This window comes from Motacilla alba, chromosome 1A (genome assembly GCF_015832195.1).
Source record: "Motacilla alba alba isolate MOTALB_02 chromosome 1A, Motacilla_alba_V1.0_pri, whole genome shotgun sequence".
NCBI classification, from domain to species: domain Eukaryota; kingdom Metazoa; phylum Chordata; class Aves; order Passeriformes; family Motacillidae; genus Motacilla; species Motacilla alba.
The window spans coordinates 20094655-20115175 of NC_052031.1; the positions used below are offsets into that span (position 1 = coordinate 20094655).

The 20521-nt window shown below is 44.2% G+C and overlaps 1 protein-coding gene across 7 annotated transcripts in view; it reads right to left on the reverse strand.

Moving 5' to 3' along the window:
- Positions 1 to 8609, reverse strand: part of PLXNB2 (plexin B2) — a 254435-nt gene extending 245826 nt beyond the window's left edge. For 3 of the 7 annotated variants that reach the window (XM_038154112.1, XM_038154105.1, XM_038154109.1), the window contains exon 1: positions 8503 to 8609. The gene's annotated coding sequence lies outside the window, so the exon portion shown is untranslated. The other 4 variants (XM_038154111.1, XM_038154106.1, XM_038154110.1 and 1 more) reach the window with 2 other exon arrangements.
- Between the last annotated feature and the right edge of the window lie 11912 nt (positions 8610 to 20521).

Here is a 20521-nt window from a genome sequence, read left to right on the forward strand (position 1 = left end):
ACCCAGACAACTGACACTTTACTTGATCATCTTTAAAGAAAAAAAAATTTATCAGCAACAAAAAGTCTTTAATACAGCCACAAGAAAACTTAAAAGGCTGGAACAGATGCAATTCAAAACCATGGAAGGCTCTTGTTAGAAACAAGATGAAATTCTGAAAAGGCAAAACCAAATACCAACAAATTCTTAAAGATGGCTTCTTTTTTTCCTCAGAATTTTCAAGGTAAGCTATGCTTTAGTCCCAGAATTTGTTTGGTCCATGAGCAATAACCAAGTGAGATGCTCAAACAATTGTGGGACTTGACAGTTCCACTGACCCTAAACTACAGATGACAATCTCAAAAACCCCAAACAAAACCCAAAATCAAAGGAAAACCCCTCAATCAAATAATTTTAAAGAGAACCCACGAAGATATTGCCCTGCATTTTCATCAGTGCTACCAAATAACAAATTAAATGCACAATGGACTGTGAAATGCTTGCAGATCTTCCCCCAGTTAAATGTCAAACCAAGAAGTCGTCTGTTAATAAACAGAGATGTCACCTCTCCAGAGTTTTATCCATCCTACTAATATATGAACTCATACCACCACTTAGGACTCAGGATTGCCAAGGCAAACAAAGTCTTTTGGTTTTTCATCTCAACAGCTTGGGTAGGCAGTAGGTGACAACAACTGGACCACACAGCACACAATCCGAGCCATGAAACCAACTTTGTGGTTGCAGAGTTACTGACTCTTGAAAAACTTCTTAAAAGTACTTGCAAAGACACTTTCTGCCTGTGTAGAAGCCTTTCAGACAAAACCATTGCCATTTGACATATGTGGGGGAAAAGAAAACCTCAAAGTCACCCACATATACCCATCTGGGAGATGTGCACACACAACCACAACTGCAGTTTACATGAGGTGTTAGTTCATGAGGGAAAATTTCCAGTTGCTGATGATGCGTGTCACAACTGCACAGAAAACATTTTCACAGCTTTTAAACTACTTAATCATGCAAGATTGGAAATAGAAGAGGTCAAATTAATTCTTTTATTGCCCTACAATTCAACAGGCCCAGCATTAAGTTTATACCAATTTGTCCCAAACTGATTAAATGAAGATAGCATGTAAGTTCAACATACACTGTGACAACACACTAAGGAAGACCAAATCAATGTTCTTCTGATATATTTATGAGAAAGTGCTGCATATTTTGGACTTCCAGCTGCAATGAGCATAATCAGATCTATTAAAGGGAAACTAACTAACAAATACAAGGTGAAGGAAATCATACCCTTCTACTAGTAACCATTCCAAGTGCCTGTATCTTCAGGAAAGAAGAAGCTTTTATTTGTTTTGGAGGCCTAGTTTAAACCCCAGCAAAAGATTACTAACTTGTCCTGATTCAGGATGATAAACTTCACCTTGTATTTCAGTTGCACCCTTTTTACCAGATCAATTTGGTTTATATTTTCTGCCCACTGCTTTCCCCCTGTGGCTGAATACATTTGACCAATAACAATTTTCCCACAGGGCAAACATTTGTTAAAAAGCTGGTCCTTCGTAAATTCTAAACAGTGATGCCAATAGGAATGTAAGAGCTAGATCTTTATATACAACTCTTAGACGTCAGAAAGAGATACTATCTCTTCTTAAACTATCTAGAAGATAAACAAGAAGCCTGGGGGAAAAGATGTGAGGAGTTCACTCCTCCAATTTTTACATATTTAAAACACAGTCAGTAAGTACAGACAGAACATTAAGCTTTCTGCATTCCTTCTCTAAGACACAGAGCTATCACATTAATAATTCCTCTAGATACAGCAAGATTAGTGTCAGGTTTATGAGAGCATCCTTCAATCCAAGTCAACACACAGACCTAATCCAGTTTAACTAGAAATATGCTAGTCAGGTCTGTTCAGCAATCAGCATGAACATACCTTGTTATAAAAAAGTAAGTTCTGGAACAACTCAGTTTAAGTGCTAAGCATCTCATGGATTTTTATTTAAAATCATGCCATTCACAGGCAGTTTCCATGTACTAATCTGGAAGAGTGGTTCTGATGGGTCTGCCTGAAGGTCCAGCACAGAATTAAGATGTCTTAGGGGCAAAGTTTTTCTACAGCTTCCTGGATTATTGTAGGATTGAGAAGGCTTTTAAAAAACAAAGACAGAAAGAATAACATCTGCAACATAAAGATAACTGTGATTGTCAAGTAATACCAAAGCCATTCACTGCAAATTACGTAAATTATAGAATCAGAGAAAGGTTTGGGCTGGAAGGGACCTCAAACATATCTCGTTCCAGCATCCCTGGGTACCTTCCACTAGACTAGGCTGCTCAAAGCCCCATCCAACCTCACCTTGAACATGTCCAGGGATGGGGCACTCACTCACAGCTTCCCTGCACAACCTGTTCCAGTGCCTCACCAGCTTCACACTACAGATTTTTTCCTAATAGCTAATCTAACAACTCTTCCAATTTGAACCCATCCCTCCTTGTCCTGTCACTACATGCTTTTGTAAATAGTCTTGCCCTATCTTTCCTGTTAGTTCCCTTCAGGTACTGGAAAGCCAGTTAGATCATCCCAAAGCCTTCTCTTTTCTCGGCAGAACACCCCTGACCCTCTCAGCCTGTTTTCATAGGAGAGGTGCTTCATCCCACTCATCATCTTCACGGCCCTCCTCTGGACTACTCCAACAGTGCCACAGCCATCTTATGTTGCTGTCAAGCTGCTGGCCAGGCTTCTCTGATACAGCCCAGAACACAGTTGGCTTTCTGGGCTGCAAGTCTGCATTGCTGAGTCATGTTGACTTTCTTGTTAACCAACAGCCCCCAAGTTCTCCTCGGGGCTGCTCTCAATTCATTCTCCACCCAGCCTGAGCTTGTGCTTGGGATTTCCCCAACCCAGGGGCAGGACCCTGCACTTGGCCTTGCTGAACTTCATGAGGTTTGCACAGGCCCACCTCCCAAGCCTGTCCAGGCTCCCCAGGATGGCATTGCTTCCCTCCAGCGTGTCACTGCACCCCACAGTTTGGTGTCACTGGGAAACTTGCTGAGGCTGCACTCAATCCCACTATCCATGTCACCAACAAAGATGCTCAAAAGTGCTGGTTTCAATACTGATCCCTGAGGAACACCACTGGTCTCCACTAGGACATCATGCCACTCACTGCAACCATCCAGCCAATTCCTTACCCGCTGAGCAGTCCATCTATCAAATCCACGTCTCCCCAGTTTAGAAAACTATACCATGAGGGACAATGTCAAACTTTGCACAAGTCCAGGCAGATGATATTGGTTGCTCTTCCTTTATCTACCAACACTGTAACCCAGGTCATAAAAGGCTATCAAATTTGTCAGGCACAGTTTGCCCATGTTGAAGCCATTTTGCCTGACACAAAGCACCTCCTTTTCCATATGCTTTCACATAGCTCCCAGGAGCTTGCTGGGCCCAGAGATAAGTCAGGAAGACTGACTGCCTTTTTACTTGTGGCCTTAAACTAGTGATGCCAGTTAACAAGAAAACAAGTGAAACACTAGGAACAAGGTTTTAGTTGGATAACCAACTTCTTGAAGACACACTTTGATTGAATAAATCAACTACTAAATTCACGTGTTTGCAGGATTGCAAAGCTTTTAGACCAGGGGAATGTCAAAAGTGAAACTACAAAGGCAGAAAGTTGGAAGCTAACTACAAAGGTGGAGCAAGGTCAGAAGTGTTTCAGAAGGTGCCAGGTGGACTCTGTCCCCTGATGAGTAGGAAGGCAGATGAGCCTGGGGAACTTGGCATGGTGCTAATCATCAATCCGTGCTGGCGCCCGCTCCCAGAAGCTGAATTCCAAAGAGAAACCAAGTGTCCCTACAAGCACGTGGCTGGTGACCACAGCTCTGCTGACACATTCCTGAAGGCAAACTCTGTCCTGCATGATGGTGGTGTAAAGCTGAGCAGTAGAGCAGGGGCTGATCACCACATTGACACAGAGACTTTTTAATAATTATTAGTAACATTTATTAAGCACAGACACTTTTAGACATTACAACAACAAGTAAGTCTTCCCTCAACCACCTGAGATGGAAACTCAGAGAGTTCCAAAAGTTTTATATTTCCAGAGATTCAACTGCAGAGACAAAACCAGAAATACTTGATTTAAACAGATAACTAAATTACTATCTGGCTAAAGAAAGTAAGCCCCAGGTCCAGAAGATCCCCTGAACAGCCTTCCAGTCTGTCTGGTTGCACCAGGGTTTGGGCAAATGTGTCCTCTCCTTCCTCCATCCATCCTCTGCTGCCTCCAGAGCAGCAGAGGGCAGGGACTCCAGGCCTCTTTTTGTAGTCAGATTTGATCAGTTTTATAGACAGAGAGCTTTTTGTACCATTAAACCACTGATGGTTAAATAAAATGTCTGTTTTCAACTCCTTATTTCTAAATGTGTTTCGTCAATTAAAAAGTAAGAGGCTAAACCACTTACTTTCCAAATACTGGTCTTTGTTACAACCGATGCCCCCTCAATCACTTACTCAGGCTATATGATTTTATTTTATTTTCAACAAGGACTAACTGACCAAAGTCAAGTCCAAGTTAGACTCATACTTAAACAAAACTCTTTAAGTAATACTCCACTAATGTTAGTTCCCCTAGCCTTCTTACAGATAATAATACTCTTTTTCTTGTTTGTTTGGGGTTTCTTTCTCTAGTAGAAGCCATTTAAATAGACCCTCCACTATAAGCTGAGCTTTACAATTTCCTATGATGCATAAGAAAACCTGCAAGAAAAGCCAAAACACATATCCACTACTGAGTTAAACAAAAAACGAGAAAGTGAAGGAGTAGGAGGAATACCACATCGAGGTTGTTTGTTTACTTAATTTCATCATAATTATTTAGACTCTCATCTCACTAATAGCTGTGCAGGTGCTAACTTTACTTCAAGAAGGACCTAGAGTTTTTGTTTGCATAAATCAAGTACATTTAATCAAGTGCACATTAGCTCATCAACACATTGGATCTGATGAGAAATTGCATAAGTGACAATGCCAAGCTATTTCGGTGAATATTCATGATATCTCTGTGGAACAGGCTGACTGGAGGAGAGTGAGAACAAAATGACAGTAAAAGAACGATAGCAATTACTTTTCTAGCAGCTAATGTTGCCATTAACTGCTTGCTGGCATGAGCTTAAAGTTGCAAACCCCAATTTAAGCTTGTTACCTTAATTTTACAATTGTAATTCAATATTCTGAATGTGACACCAGTGTAACAAATATCTTCATTCAGTGCTTCACACAATAAATAATTTTAAAGTATATGAAAATTTCCAAATTCTAGCCATTACAAAAATATAAATGCTTAGTATTTAATCTTCATAAAAATAAATAAATAATGCACAAATCTTTTTCTCAAAACTGAGCCAGAATCCAAACCCGTTTGCAACAATAAAATGGGACTTTTTTGTTCTTAATAGGTATTCATGAAGAGGTCTCCCTTCAAAATGTTATTTGTCCTTAGTGATCTTCTGCATGCAAGGCAAACAACTCCCAGTTTTATAAAGCTATACAAAGCCTTTATCCAAGTTCCAATATCATCTGTAGAAAATTCAGGCAGAGTAATGCTGTGCCCTTAGTGAGAATATTTTACATAACAAGTCCTCAAGTCAGATGAACAAAGAAAGGCTTAGATAAAAGAACAAAAAAAACTTGGATCACTTTCAGATTGCTAGAATGGATGAAGGAGGAGAGGAAGAGAGGGCTGATCAGGTGCACCATCTACTGCATCCTTCTGAAACCCAGTCCCTCGTGTGCTGCTGACCAACCTACGAACTTGATCACACAGCCTCTCCTTGTGCAGAGCTGCCTCCCTGCCACCTCTGCCCACCAAGTTCTGGTATGAGGTAGCTCACTGGACTCACATCTGCCATTTCAGAAGAATTTTGATGGTTATGGACTATGGTTCGCAACTGCAGCTCAATTCAGCTGACCCCAACTGTTTGCTTTGTCCCTCTGTCACAACAGAGAGATATACAGGAGATTCATGCTATCAGACTTCACAACACTAATATGAACAGCCATAAAATACAGTTTACATTCATATGCCTATCTGTAAACTCTGGCAGATTCAAAGTTCAATAGAAAATAACCCTGAATGGCAGAGTAATCTCTGGCAAAGGGACAGGATGAATGCATCAGCTTCTGGAGCAAAAGTCAGAGTCACAAGTGTATTTATTGTGCTATCCTTCCCATGTCATTGACAATCCAGGAGTATCAAAGAAGCCTGGTTATCAACACTATTGTAACAGACTATCACAAACATCCAAAGCTTCAGTTCTTCAGTTGCACATTTTGGGGGTTCATGTTACTACAAAATACAGTATCACATTTTGATGGGTTGACCCTAGCTTCTTACAATAATCTCAGATGATTTAAACAGCTTTTGGTACCAGAAGCCACCACTCAAACTCCTTTCCCAAACACTGACACCATTTAGTTTCTGTATTTGTTTAAGTCATATATTTTAAGGAAGACTGTTTTCTACTTCACAGACAATCAGACTAGGCTTTAGAGCCACAAGTGTTCTAGGTAAGGAGGACAAGCCATGCTAGGCTTGGAAGTAGACTTCCTTCCTTCCTCCCTTTTGTTTTGGCTGGAAGCACGTTCTATTCTGGCATATCAATTGCAGGCAGCAGCCCCCGTACCCAGGTGTGTGTTGGATCTGTCTCACAACCTGACAGGCAGGCAGGGCATTAAGCATCGGCCCAACATGCTTGTATACTCTCACTCCTTAGCAAACAGTGAACAGCTCACCCAGCTGATTTGCCTATAGCATGGTACATAGCTGTTGCAAGACCAGTTGCACATTTCAAGCTTGGGGGAGGGGGGGGGGGGGAAGGGGAAAAAAAAGAATTTTTTCAGCCCAAATTTAGAATTGATGTCTTCTGAAAAAAACTTAAGAAAACTGAAGTCAATCCTAGGTACATACCAGCAGCCTGTTACTTACCAACCTTTGCTTCCTCCTAGATTCCATTGTAATGAGAACATAAACAGTAAAATAAGCATATATCTCCCTCAAATGAATTACCTATTCAGAGTTCCCTCTGGTGTTCAATATGCTCATCATCACATTCAAGGTAACAGCCTTCGTTACAAAAGCATTAGTTCCCTCACAAGCAAGTTATCATTTGATGACGGGCTCAGCAATAAGGACAGGACCATAGTGTTATGACTCGTGGACAAAAGCAATGTTATTTTCCATCAGATTTCAGAGGGGCGATAAACTTGCACTTCCTCCTTTGTATATTCAACCGAGTGTCTGATTAACCTCGAAAGGACCCAAAGTGTTAAAGATTCCTTCTGCCTCCCGATGTTACCAAGACTGACGAAGAGAAGGCAAAGTCACAAATTACAGGTACAGCCCATCTGAACGCGGCACGCAGAGATGTTCTGCACCTCCCGAATAACTATGCTTTGAGTCACAAGCCTTTCCAGCCTCGCACTCCCATTCGCCTGCACGGAACATGAGCAAAGTACAGTGTATCTAATTAACAGTTTGGAAAGAAAGTTTAAAGCTGCCTCTGCAAAGAGACAAAACGCGTTTGCAGGAGAATCCCAGACGAGTTCCCGAGTCGGCGGAGCGCGGGCGGAGCGCGGGGTGGGCGCGGGGCCAGTGCCAGCCGCGACACCGGGGCTGCTGACCCGGCGGCTCCGGGGTTGCGAAACTCCCGGCAGAGCGGCCAGCCTCCACCGAGCGGGGCGGAGGGAGCTCGCCGGACACCGGCGCACCCCGGCCGCCGGTCGGGAGGAGCCCGTTCCCTGCGCCTCCCCCACCTCCCCGCCCTGCACGGCGGCTGAGAAAGGCGCTCCGAGCCTAGAGCCGCCGCCCGGGAGCCCCTTAACCAAAACCATCTGGTCACGGGCAGCGCGCTAGAAAGCCCCATCCGCCCCGGCCCTCGCCGCTTACCCCCGGCCCTGGCCCCGCAGCCGAGGAGGAGAGAAGCTGCTCTACCCACAACTCAGCAGCTCCCGAGCTGGGGAAGGCAGGGGGAAGCCGCCGAGGAACCCGCCTTCCCCGCTCCCCTGGGCGCCCCATCCCGCGGCGCGCGGCAGCGCTGGGGCTGCGTTACCTTCAACAGGTGCGGGCGCCGGCGGCGCAGAGCCCGCGGGCACGGACCGTCCGAGCTGCCCGAGCGGGAGCGGCGGCCCCGGCAGCCCGGGGTGGGCGGCGGTGGGCTGGACAGAGGCGCTACGGCAGCCCCCGGCGGCCGCCCATGCTCCCGGCGGGCCCCGCCGCCGCCGCCGCCGCAGCCGGAGTCAGCGCGAAGGCGGCAGCGGCTGCGGCCACCTCCGAGAGGAAGGACGAGAGCGGCGGGGAGCGAGGGAGGGGGAGGCAGAGAGCGAGAGGAGAGAGAAACCGCCCCAAGAGAAATAATCATCACATGGCGGTCACGATCCGCCGCCGCCCCCCGACAGCCAGAGCCTACGCTTGGGAGCCGGGGAGAAGCTGCGAGGAGGGGACACACCTGTAGGCGCAGCACATATCCGCTGTGAGCACAATGCGAGACAGGAAACTGAAAAAAACAGCCCAGGGAAGGAGAGAGGCTCCCGTTCGTCCCTCCTTCCCTCCCTCCCTTTCTCCCTCCCTCCCTCTGTCCGTCCTCCTCCTTCTCCTCTCTCCACCCCCTGCCCCCGGTCAGGATCCGCTCGCAGCGCTGTCTCATGCAGGGAGATCCAGGCAGAAGGCTGGGAGGCGGCGGGAGCCGTACTTTCTCCCCGTTTTCCTTTCCCTGTCTCCGCTTTGTTTTGCCCGCCAGCCAGGCAGAGGCTAGCCCGGCGAAGCGGGGCTGCCCGCGGGGCCGAGTGCTCTCGGAGAACCGGGGGCGCTCCGAGCCCCGCCGGGGCACCGGGGCCGGGCCGGAGGCTGCAGCTCCGGCGCTGGGGGCACCGAGCCACTGCCGCCCGTGGACCCTCGGGGTGAAGAGCGGGGAGCGGCGGGATGCGGGAGCTGCCTCCGGGCCGCCTCTGCCCGCGGCCAGGGTCAGCGCTCGGCCTCCGCGGCGCTCGGGGCGGCGGTGCCCTGGGAAAGGGTCTAGCTGCTGGTCTGTACCTGACAGCCTTGGGGTGCCTGTCGTAGCCCGGTGGTGTTCTGAGGACGCTCCTGAACGTGAAGGAACGTTGTAACTCCCCCCTCCCCCCACCCCTTACCCCTTGAGCGGAGTCTCTGAGCGCCCAGACGCTTCCTGCCTTCTTGTACACCCTTGGCGATGAGGGGCTCAGAATATGTCACTGGCATCACTTTTACTGAATTTGAAGTACTCTGGGGTTTATCCCTGTTGGGTAAATCCCCTGCAATCACAATTTCTGCAAGTAGTCTCTCTGCTGAAGCACACTACTAAAAAGCCTGTGTGCAAATTTTTCATGCCTTCCCCTATAAACTGATCAACAGAGTTATTGCAGAGCTCACTTCCCACCTGTTGTGAACACAGCATCACTGTGCTGTAGCATCATCATCTCCACGTTCAGATGGTACATTTGTCTCTACTATAGCTAATGTAGGGATGATCTATTAAAAGGAAGGATGTCTCAGGATAATGGCTCAGGTAAGCTTTGGTCAGGATGTTTATACTTTGTAACCTTCCATCAGTGAAATGTGGACCAGCAATGTTTCAAGGAGTAATTAATTAACTGCTCTCGGCACTTTGAGTGCAGCTTCATTAAATGCTGCGTGTGTTGTGCTCCCTACTAAAACACCAGCAGACAACCGGTCTAAAGGACAGGCTTCCCAAACAGGAAGTTGCTGAAAAGTTACCTTTGCATCTCAAAACAACAATAAATAAAAAATAATTTAAACTCAGCCCCAAAAACCTGGGCAAGAATAAAGTTATACTTTTGGAAGAGATATTAAAAATGGCTTTCAGACTCTGTCTGTGCAAAGTGCCACTGCAGACTTAACAGTGGGTTGGACCATTCAAATGTGATAGAGTTTTGAGGGGTTTTCCCTTTGGGAGTGCCCAGGAGAGGCAGACTGTGCTGGCCAAATTTTGCCAGTCTGGCCCAGTTATTGTGCTAACCTCCACCAGAAGGCCCTTGTCCTTGTCTATTGGCTTCCTTCCTGCCCTTCACCTGACTGGGCTTAGTCACTGCAAGATAAGAAAGAACAGCTCTGGCACAGCTCTAGTGTTTCAAAAGGTCTGGATTCCCCTTCTGTACCTCTTCACTTACTGGAAAGGAGAAAGGGAATCTGAAGAGAGGGATGGGACTTCCCTAGGAAAACTGAGTTAGTCACGTCCTGCAATCCTTGTGAGGAATCCAGTAAGGAGAAACTCACAGGCTGCTAATGGGCTTGGTAACACCTGACTTTCCAGGCTGCTTTCTCAACATCTGGGCTTCTGGCCAGGCTGTACCCTAAGTTTTGGCAGAATGCCCTGGAATTACCAGCCTGGCAGCTCTCTTTGTGCCCTGGGCTGTGAATCTCTGCCTTCTATCATACTCTGCCCCAGGGCCTTTTGCTGGGGTCTCTGTCACTCATCCCCCTACCCTGCCTGCTCCAAACCCAATGGTCTGCTCTCTCTGCTCTGGGGAAAAGCCCACATCTGCTCCATCTGATGACTACTGACTAGGACTGTACTTGCCACACTTCTGCTGTCTCTAGGTGGCTGTACCCAGGTTAAATCTAAGCCTTGCCCCCCCTCCCAGCTCACAAAACAGCTTCCTTTGGCTGGTATAGTTTCTTCCAGCTCCTGTGGCTCTGGCCTCATGAGAACTTTTTTTTTCTTTTCATTTTTTTTTTAAGAAGCCTTCTTGTGGACATATACAGAGCCAGAGCAATGGCAACAGTTTATTTAATTCAAAAGAAGAGCTGGTGAAGGGAAGCTGTGCTGAATCCTCATCCAGTCCATAACAATCCCTTGCTGTGCACTTGAGCTTGCCAAGTGTGATTTGGATTATGAAGCTGGTCTGGATCTTGAGGTGGCCACACAGCATTCCACCCCAGGATAGCTGTCTTCTCTGCTAACCCTCCATAAACTGCTGTTCTGCCAGGCACATTTGGATGTGCTAAAGACAGCAGTGTGGCATATTGGCCCATGCTTCTGCCAGCTGGGACACAAATGTGCACCACAGCACTCTGGTTACTGAATTCCATGCTGAATTCGGCACTTGGCCCGCTTGCAAAGGTGAAAAGAATTCACAAGATGGTCTTCTGCACTTCCTTGTCTTGGAACCAGCACACCATCCTTCTGACTCATGGAGAAGTGATACAGGGAGATATTCTCCAGTGAATCCAGATAAACAGCTGCACATCAAAACCTGCTATTTGTGACTAAAGGAGAAATTCCCTCCCTTAGCATCATCCACCAAACAAGATGAAAAAGAAAAGAGGTCACATCATATCCTAAACGCAGAGATGTTTCGAGAAGAGCAACAAGTAAAGGACTGAATGATTAACAGCTTCCCAGACTCCTGGGGATCTTCACTGCAGTCATGCACATGCACAGGGTGTGGCTCAGGGCAGAAAGCTTTTTTCCCTCCCTCTCCAGCATCAGGACACAGACAACAGAGCTGTGTTTGAATAGATCTCTAGTCCAGATTTCAGTTTCCTCTTTACTTCCTTCCTCTTCATTCTGTCTGTTTCTCCTTTTTTTTTGTTATCACCCCTTTGTTGTTACGTGTATCTTCCTGATTTTTTTTTCTTTGCCTGTTATTTTTTTCTGCACATTATTTTCTTTTACACTGAAGGTGACACCTGTGCCTCTTCCCTGCCTGGTTCTCTTCCCAGTGCCGTCGATTCTGAATTTTGTCCAAGAAGCAGCCGTACACAGTATGTTTCCCACTGCTGAGACCTTCAAGGCCTTTAGAAAAGACCAAATTTTCAGCTGTTATTATTAAAAACACCTTGCTCCATGATCAGCAGAACTAATGAAGCTGGGTCTAGGAGCCTCCTCCGGTCAGGACGACCCCGAGATCGTGTTAAAAGTTTCTGTTTCCCAACCCAGCTGTTGAAGAAGTCAGAAGTCTTTGGCTGTTGTTCTCAAGGTTGTTTATTAATTCTTATCTAAAACATTTTCTGTCTGGCCTGCCGCAGTCTGTTCAGCAGGTCAGCTAGAGGCACACTGCCCACCCAAGAGGCTGGTGTTGTCTTTTATACCATAAGCTACGTACTTGATATTTACAGTTATGTTCCAATACCTACCACCTATGTTAGACAGTGACTTTCTACTCTAAACCAATCTAAGAATGCCAACATCACCCAGAACATGGATGTTAGGAAGAAGAAAGAAGGACAGGGCACGCCCTGACTCCCCCATCTTGGAACCTTAAACCCCTATGTTCAAATCCCAAAATTTCTCTTTTCACTCTGTGTTTACTACTACTATGCTATCTCAACTTCTGTGACCTTTAATTCTTCATACAAAGTTGGTAATCGGTTGCACGGGTCGAACTCAAAGCCGCAGGGGTCTTTGGCTGCATGCCAGGGTGTCCGACCCCCCTGCCAGGGCCCCAGAGCCCCCTGGCTGGGGCTGGGATCATCCAGGACCGTCAGGGAGACGTCCTGGGCTCCGACAGCCGGGTTTCCCGTGGTTTAGTCTCTGACTCAGTCGCTGCGGTTAGCTGCTCTCCCGGCTCTGTTCCGTGTCCGATGTGGCATCTCTGCGGGTGCGGGTGCGAGCGCCGCGTGCTGCCCGCACAGCGCGGCTGCCGCCCTGCCCGGCACGGCCCTCCCTGCCCAGCTCCTCCCTCACCGCTCTCTGCCGGAGCGCTCAGCTGAGTCTCTAGTCGCTGATGCTCACAAATCCCTAGGAACTTAATTATCTTTGAGGTTTCTACCTCTTTTATTCGTTTGTTTGCAACTAGCCAATGCGTTCTGACATTTTAATGAGGGGCTGATGGGCAGATAAACAGTCGGATGATGGATTATCAGTCTTTAGGAAGGAAGGTTGTTGCCCCGTGGTCGTGGAGATAACCTGGGGGCAACTCAAACAGCTAAAAAAGAACATCAAATCCTTTATAAAGTTTTGAAAATTGCACTTTCTGTGTGCAGACAGTTTTGATTGTCTGCATGTCCACATGTCTGATCAACCTCTTTGCATCCTGCCTGGGGATGTCCCATGCCTCAATTCTCTCCTGAAGGGTGGGGAGGGGGAGGAAAAGGAAAAAAAAATATTCTTCATTAAGTAGCAATTCATCAGTTGTACTGGGTAACCATTGAGATTCAGCCTGCCCTAGCACTACGGCTGCCACCATCCTTATAAGAAATTTCTATCAATAATGGGAAAGAAAAAACATGAGAAGTAGGATACTACCTGAATAGGTTTAGTCTCACAGAAAAGATTTAAACAAAGCATCCATAGGGATTTTTCATTCTCCATTTGATGTCTCTGGCTTGGATAGGGCACTGCATCATCTTCTGCTAGTGACTGAAATGACCCAAATATACATATTTATATTTTTACAGTCCATAAATCACTCTGGGATCTACTTTTTCTGTATAAAAATGCCAGATAAATCTAAGGTGTTATTATTAGATTTGTGAAATGTCACTGTGCACATCCTGATTTTCATGCCCTTTGCACCGAGCTCACATGGCAGATCAATTTGTAAACATCTGGGGTTGTTCTTTACTTGATGGATTTCTCAGTGTCCATTTTCCAACAATCCAGAAAAAAATGTTTAGGGATGAAATAATCTAAGGTTAACTGTGCAATTCCCTTCATTTTTTTCCTTTGATGCTAGAAAATCTTTGATCCACCCAGAGCAAGTGCGTTTTGGTATTTCCTTACCAACCCTCACTTGATACTTTTGTTTAGCCCTGTGCAAAATGCTACCCAGTCAAAATTTTTCTTTTGTTTAGTTTTACATATACTTTTTACAAATTGCTGCACAAAGGTATGAGATAAAAAAGCAGCAGGCACTGGATACAATTTCCATGTGGAATCCAGAGAAAGCCTTATATGGATGTGTGCAATAGCTATATGCATATACATAACTATTACAAGTAGCAGCCCTCGCAGTCAAGACTTGATGCTCTGACACTGCCCTGGTTGCACCTGGCTGTGCCTGGTTAAGAGATGCTTGGTTGATGAAGAGGTTCAATTAGGCAATGCTTGCATTTTTTTAGAGCTGTCTTGAATTTTTTGAAAAGTTTAATTTCAAAAAAAAATGATAAGAATGAAATTTCTAGGAATTTTCATCAGGAAGTTTAGTGGTGTTTTAAAATGTAGGTAAAATGAAAATTAGTATAAAATATTGACAAAAAATATTTGGCCCTGCCCTTTCTTCCCTTTCTCTTATGTTGTTTAAATAAGCCCTTCACAAACACACATACACATACATCTGTATATACATAAACCAGACAAGCCAACATGTCCAACTTGGATTAAGGCAGCTGCCTAGCAAAACACTGAAACTTTTGCTCTGCCATTCATTTTAACCACAGCCAATATACTTGCACTTGGTGGTATTGGTAATTCTTCAACTGGTTGAAGAGCTGGGGTCAGCTAGTTGCCATGCATGCTTCTATAAATATATTTGTGTTGTAGAAAAAATAATATTATGATTTTTATAAAAATAATATAAGTATCTACTAATATTTGAACTCATTTTATTGTGGAGATGTAGGCTGTGGGAAGACAATTACAAATAAAAGTTCATGATTGCAGCGTTCTGTTCAGTAGTGGAAAATCAGATTTACCTCTTCTGATGTAAAAAGATGTATTATTTGGAATGGAAATAATGCATCTTTTTACATCAGTAACCTCAAATACTGCATGATTAGTATTTTCCAAATATATATTGCTGAAAATTTATGTTTATACTAGTGAAGTGTGTCTGATCTATACTAGTTTAAAATGCAGCTTAAATAATCAGAGTTTAGGATGGTACAACAGCATAAAAGAAGCATTTGTAATTTTTAAATATTTCAGAATTCATCAAATGACACTTCAGTTAAGAAGGAAAATTAAACTATTGACTACTACGACAGAAGCTGTATTTCACCTTTTTATTCAAAGGAAGATTTCCAAGATAATATGTGTATTTTAAATGACTAGTCGAGCTTCCCTCATGTAATGGCAACTAATCAATAAATCATGTGCCATTGTTGTAGCTCAGCATGTCAAATAGCTGCATTTCAGTGTCCGCACTTAAAGCTGTTGAGCAATTTTTTTGTTCTAGTACGTTTCTAGCTCATTACCCTGGATTCTAGGAGTGGTTATTTTCATGTCAATGAAATTGGTAGAAAAATCACATCTTACCTGCTTCTTCCAAAGGGAGGAGATGGAATGGGGTAATGAATGGGAAACTTCTGTTCCTTAACACTGCTTGCCACCCCATGTAGGTTTGCTAAAGCAGCTTTTCCTTGTGAGCAACATGGAAAATAAATACATGGCATCCTGCTAGACATGCTGGACGTTTTGATGCTCATGGGAGATGGTAAAAGGATGAATGTATTGAAAGCAGCTTTTGGCATACATAAATCATGAGGTTTGTACTGAGGCCTGGGATATCCAGCTCGATGGATTTTGGTTAGATAACAGCACGAAGATGGACTAATAAACTTTCAATCATGCTGCACTTCTCAGTTACATTTGTCTACCAGAACTCCAGTGCAATCTTCATCTGCCATATGAAAACTGCCCTGCATGAGTAGGTGAAATAGGTGGCCAGTATGCATCCAAATCTCTGGTTTGAGAACAGTGGCAAACAGCTGAAAAGGCATTAACCTTTGGTATGATCTCCCATTGCCATTAATCACATTTGGAGTGCCTTTGCCACTCTGTCAGAGTATCTAAAAATGTTCTTGATGAAAACGGTTGGTTCACTTGGACTCAGGCCAGAATAAAGTGGTGTTTGTCCTCAGAGAGATACAACAAAGAGCTAGCCAAAGTGCAGTTGTGTCTTTTGTCTGCAGTAAACAGCTCTAGTTCATCAGGATATTGCAAAATGGCAATGTCCTCTTTTCATCAGTCTTAAAAATGCCTGGGTTTTTTCATGTTTTAATTTATTAGAAGATTAAGTTATTTTCTTGTGGACAATAACTCAGGATGTAATAAACCCCAGGTTTATCACAGGCACATCACATAACTGGAACTCATGCAATCTGAAGTGAATTGTGAGGGTTTGTGTAGGTTTCTGCAAACACAAAACACAGATGCTCCATTTTCCAATGGATCTGTCTTATGTGTATGTATATATATACACATGTATATGCATCAAGTCTGTGCTTGTACTCCTTTCCCGTATGCAGTGCAGAAAGCCTGGGGTTTCATTTCCAAAGTGATTAATAGTTGAGGCTGCAGCTATATTTCATTCTAGTAATTCTTGCATAAACTGTGCTCCTCTGAGAAAGCAGATCGCAAAGCCTGATACAAAATTTGTGAGAGCTGAACAAAATTCAGTCACATCACATCAACTAAGGAGCTGTCCTGCACAGTGGCACAGGCAAATCAGGATTTTGGTCATCTTTTTGATAGTTCTGTATGCTTCTTTCCTTCAAGAATGCTCCTCATCCAAAGTGGTGCCTCCTCCCAAGACTTGTCACACAAAGAGTCACCACTGGATACAGAAGGTCCTCTGCAACTTGTGGTTTTTCTCCTGGGACCATGTCTACTGTGTGACCTCACATGTGGAGGAGGTTCACAGACCCAGGCAGCTGGAAAGGACCTCTGAGGAATTTAGAACATAGCCCCAGTTCTTAACAGTGGCCCTGATCCTTCAGCTGAGCCCTTGCCAGTGGTGAATACAGTGAAAAGATTGCCTCAGTTCCCCTGCAAGTTGTACTACTATTATATGAAACTTGGAATTCTGAGCTAAAAGGGCCTTGGGAAAATGGTGCACTGAAATGGAGAAGAATTGAACCATGCTGGTAGGGGGAGTGTGGATCCTGTCACTCTTTGGGTTTGCTTATTAAGTATGCAATGCTTCTAGTGAAAGGAAAAGTCTACAAGGATTAGAAGACCTATGTCAATGTTATAGTACCTCAAAGATATTATTTAGTCTTGCTGGATTTGTTTTGGTATGCATTTAGCTTCCTTTCTTAGCTGACTGAGAAAGAAAATTATATAAAAGTAATAAAATATAACTTAAATTAACTAGCAAAATAAGTGTCCAGGAGGATGAACTTGGCCATCATTAGAGAAAAGAGCCAAACATGGAGATCCAACTAGACAAAAAGGTATACTTCTTTTGCATGCTGGTATTAAGCCAAGTCCTGCATAGCTGCCCAGTGCCCAAACTAAAATACCCTCAATGCAACCCTAACTCAATGATGTGATTCCTGCAGCAGCCATCTCTCACCCAACAGCTCGGAGCCTGAAGCAGGGATATTGACTGTTGATCTAGAGGCATACTAAAGCAGCAACTGGAGTTTGTATCTGTTTCTCCTGTCTCCCAAATGTTTACTCCAACTATATTTCTGCTGCCTTTGGCACCTCTCCCAAGCAGTTCTCTCAGCATGGTGATACATGGAAGTAAGGAAATTAATGCTGAAAGTAGCAAATTATGATTAATGAACACCTAGTCCCTCTGTTTTAGTGTCCTTCCCCTTGTAACACGTCCTTGACAATTAATTTCTACAAGAGGGGTTTCACATTATAACTAAGCTGGTTTAAGGTTCTCTTCAATGATTGATGGTTGCCATCCCCTTCCCTGATTCTGGCCAAATAATTCCCCAGCCTCTTGGTCCAGTTTGGTGCATATCTGACCCCATAAAATAAGCCTCTCAGGGGAGACAACAATCCAAAAACAAGAAAAAGAGATCTAAATATTCTGCTTCCAGAAGGCCTGATGATCTTGCTCCCTGAGCTGGTTTACCACTTTGCCAGGATGGTGCTAACAGTGACATATTGGAATGAGATTGGAATGGCATGAAAGAATGGAACATGCAAGCAGCAGACCACTAGATCAACCACTGGGTAAGCCTCAACATCCCTTTTTGCTGTTAGAGGGAAAAAAAGTAATGGGAAGCAATCACTAGGTTCTTCATTTGTGTTTTCTCTTCTGAAATATGTGGTTTTAACAATACTTGACTTTCAACTTCTACATCCCACTGAAGTTGCAGCTGTCTCTACTTGAAGTAGGTGGGAGGGTTAAGAATGAGATTGTCTCAAAGAGGCAATGCAGTTTCCTTCTTTGATCATCTGTTTTTCTATTTTTCTCTAAGATTCCACTCCCTGGCCCAACCTCAGAGCAGAAGTCAATAAGGCAGTAGGAACATTCCCATATTAAGCTTTCTGCACACCAGTCAGCATGGGGCATGGGAGTGCTGTGAGTGTGAGCTTCTGCTGCCACCCACCTCTCCTGCCTCCATCACCTACAAATGGATGGAGGCAGCAGGAGGGGCAGCACAAGCCAGAAATCAAGCAACATGAGAAATGGCTGGACAATTGCAACTGACAAGCGAGAGACTTGTAAGAGGTGAAATTTAAAGCCTCATTTCAGTTTCCCTTGTTAGGATGCTGTTAGGCCTCCTACAACAATGACAAGTCAGATAGAATCTAAGCAATATTGTACAGCTGAGAGCTGAATGGGGCTCTATCAGACATTAGAATCTCTCTCTAATGTTTTGCTTCTGATACCCAGGAAATTTTGTTCTGCTCTTGGAACAGAAGAGAAATCATCATTTGAATAAAACAAAGAAAAACAAGCAAACATTTGGCAAATACATTATTTTAATTGTAAATGTGGTAACTATTTGGAAATGTTGATGTTTTTTGGCAAGTGCAGTGCACACATGTATGTTATTAGTCATCCAACACATTAGATTCGTGATAAATATACTTCTTAAAATAGATTTGCTCAGTATTTAGAATTTTTGTCTTCTTTATTCAATGAATCTCCAAAACTAGAGCAGATGGATAGGGGAAAAACATTTTTGACCTCAGAACGGAATAGTTTGATGGAATTGCAGCAGACAGATGACTTCTGCGTGTTAGTAGCATCTTATTCAAAATGGTTACTGCCATGGATCACAGTGCTGTATTACAGGCTTATGATAAGTATTTCTATAGAACACATTTAAATCTAGTTTGGCAAAGAAGGGTAGAAAGAAACCCCTTCGTTTACTATATCTGCTCCTCGATCCTTTAGCAGGTTTTGTAGTTTGACAAACATTCTCATTTTTGCCATGTTTTCCTAAGAAAACAGGAACTGGATTATCACTTGATGATGGTTTGGATTTTTATTTCTTCCCCCATAAAAAAAAAATGGAACCATGTCCTCGTTTGAAGTTTTTTAAAATAATGATTTCCTGGAAATTTTATTTTAAAAGTGTATAGAGATATATTTGCATCATAAATTGGCATCATAAAGGAAAAATGTGATGCCAGTGAGGTTGCTAAGTATGAAGGGATTGAAACAGAAGAGAGATTTAGGTATGCTTCAGGTATGGGAAAGGGTTCATATCTTTGCTGTCACCGTATTAGGCAGAGAAAAAGAGCCATAGGGTTAGCTGCAGAGATGACTGATTTTGATAATTTTTTTTTTAAATACTGTTGCGTGCGTCACACTAAGTGAAGGAGATGTTTTGCTTCATTTTTAGTTGCTTTGAGTATTCACAACAGCAACAGCCTACAACCAAAATCTTGTTTCTCTCTAAATGTTTGGGATATGTGACCCACTGAGAACTTCTGCAGTCTTGGTCCCGTGGGGTGGCTGGTAGAGAGGAGTCTTGCTCACAGGTCTTGCTCTCACGACCACGTTTGTAGCCTGTTGTTAGCTCCCTGTGTATTGATAGCCCAAATGGGAGTGTTTTCATGGGTTTAAAACGAAGCTCGTGCATAATCGTTGGCAGGGTCAGTTCCCACGAGCTCTGTGTTTCCATCATGTAATGGAGCAGCTCTCATAACCCAGGTGAGGTGGACACGGGTGCCCTACAAAAGGTTTAATTCTCACTGACAGCTAGTGTTAGCAGCTAAATGTTCACATTGCTTCTTTGTTTTCCTGTGCTGCTTTGCCGGTTCTGAATATACCTTTAAAGTGGTGCATGCCTGCAATTTCATGTGAAAGCAATATTCATAGTCTTTTCAAAACACGTGCTCCAAGAGTCCAAGAGAGAAAACGAAACAAAAAGTCTTTTTAGGTGTGAAAAACATATCAATCTGTGTTAACAGCTGATTTCAGCAGCCTCTTCTGTAACACTCCTGTGGCTGAGGAAAAATTCTTTCTTCCCTCAAAGAAAAATGCCCCCCTAGCTTTACTGTGAGGCAGGGTGAGGAGAGTGAAGAGGAAATGAGTGTTTCCTCTGGTAAGGTGATTTTGTTCGACTCACAGACTCTTACCAGCTAGTGAAAGCAGTTGTGCTCCTGTTGTCTGCTTTCTTTGTGTATTAGGCAGAGGGAAGTGGCAGCCTGCTGCAAAGGAAGGGCCCCTTTCACCAGGAATCATGGAAATTCCCTTATCCTGCCCCCGAAGCAAGCAAGCAAGGAAACAGCAAGAGGAGATAGCACGGTGTGTTGGCAATGGAGGGGAACGGCCACAAAACAATTGATGTGAAAGCCTTCAGCTGAAATCAGCATGTGGCCCATGCAGCTGGCCAGCCTGCCTGCC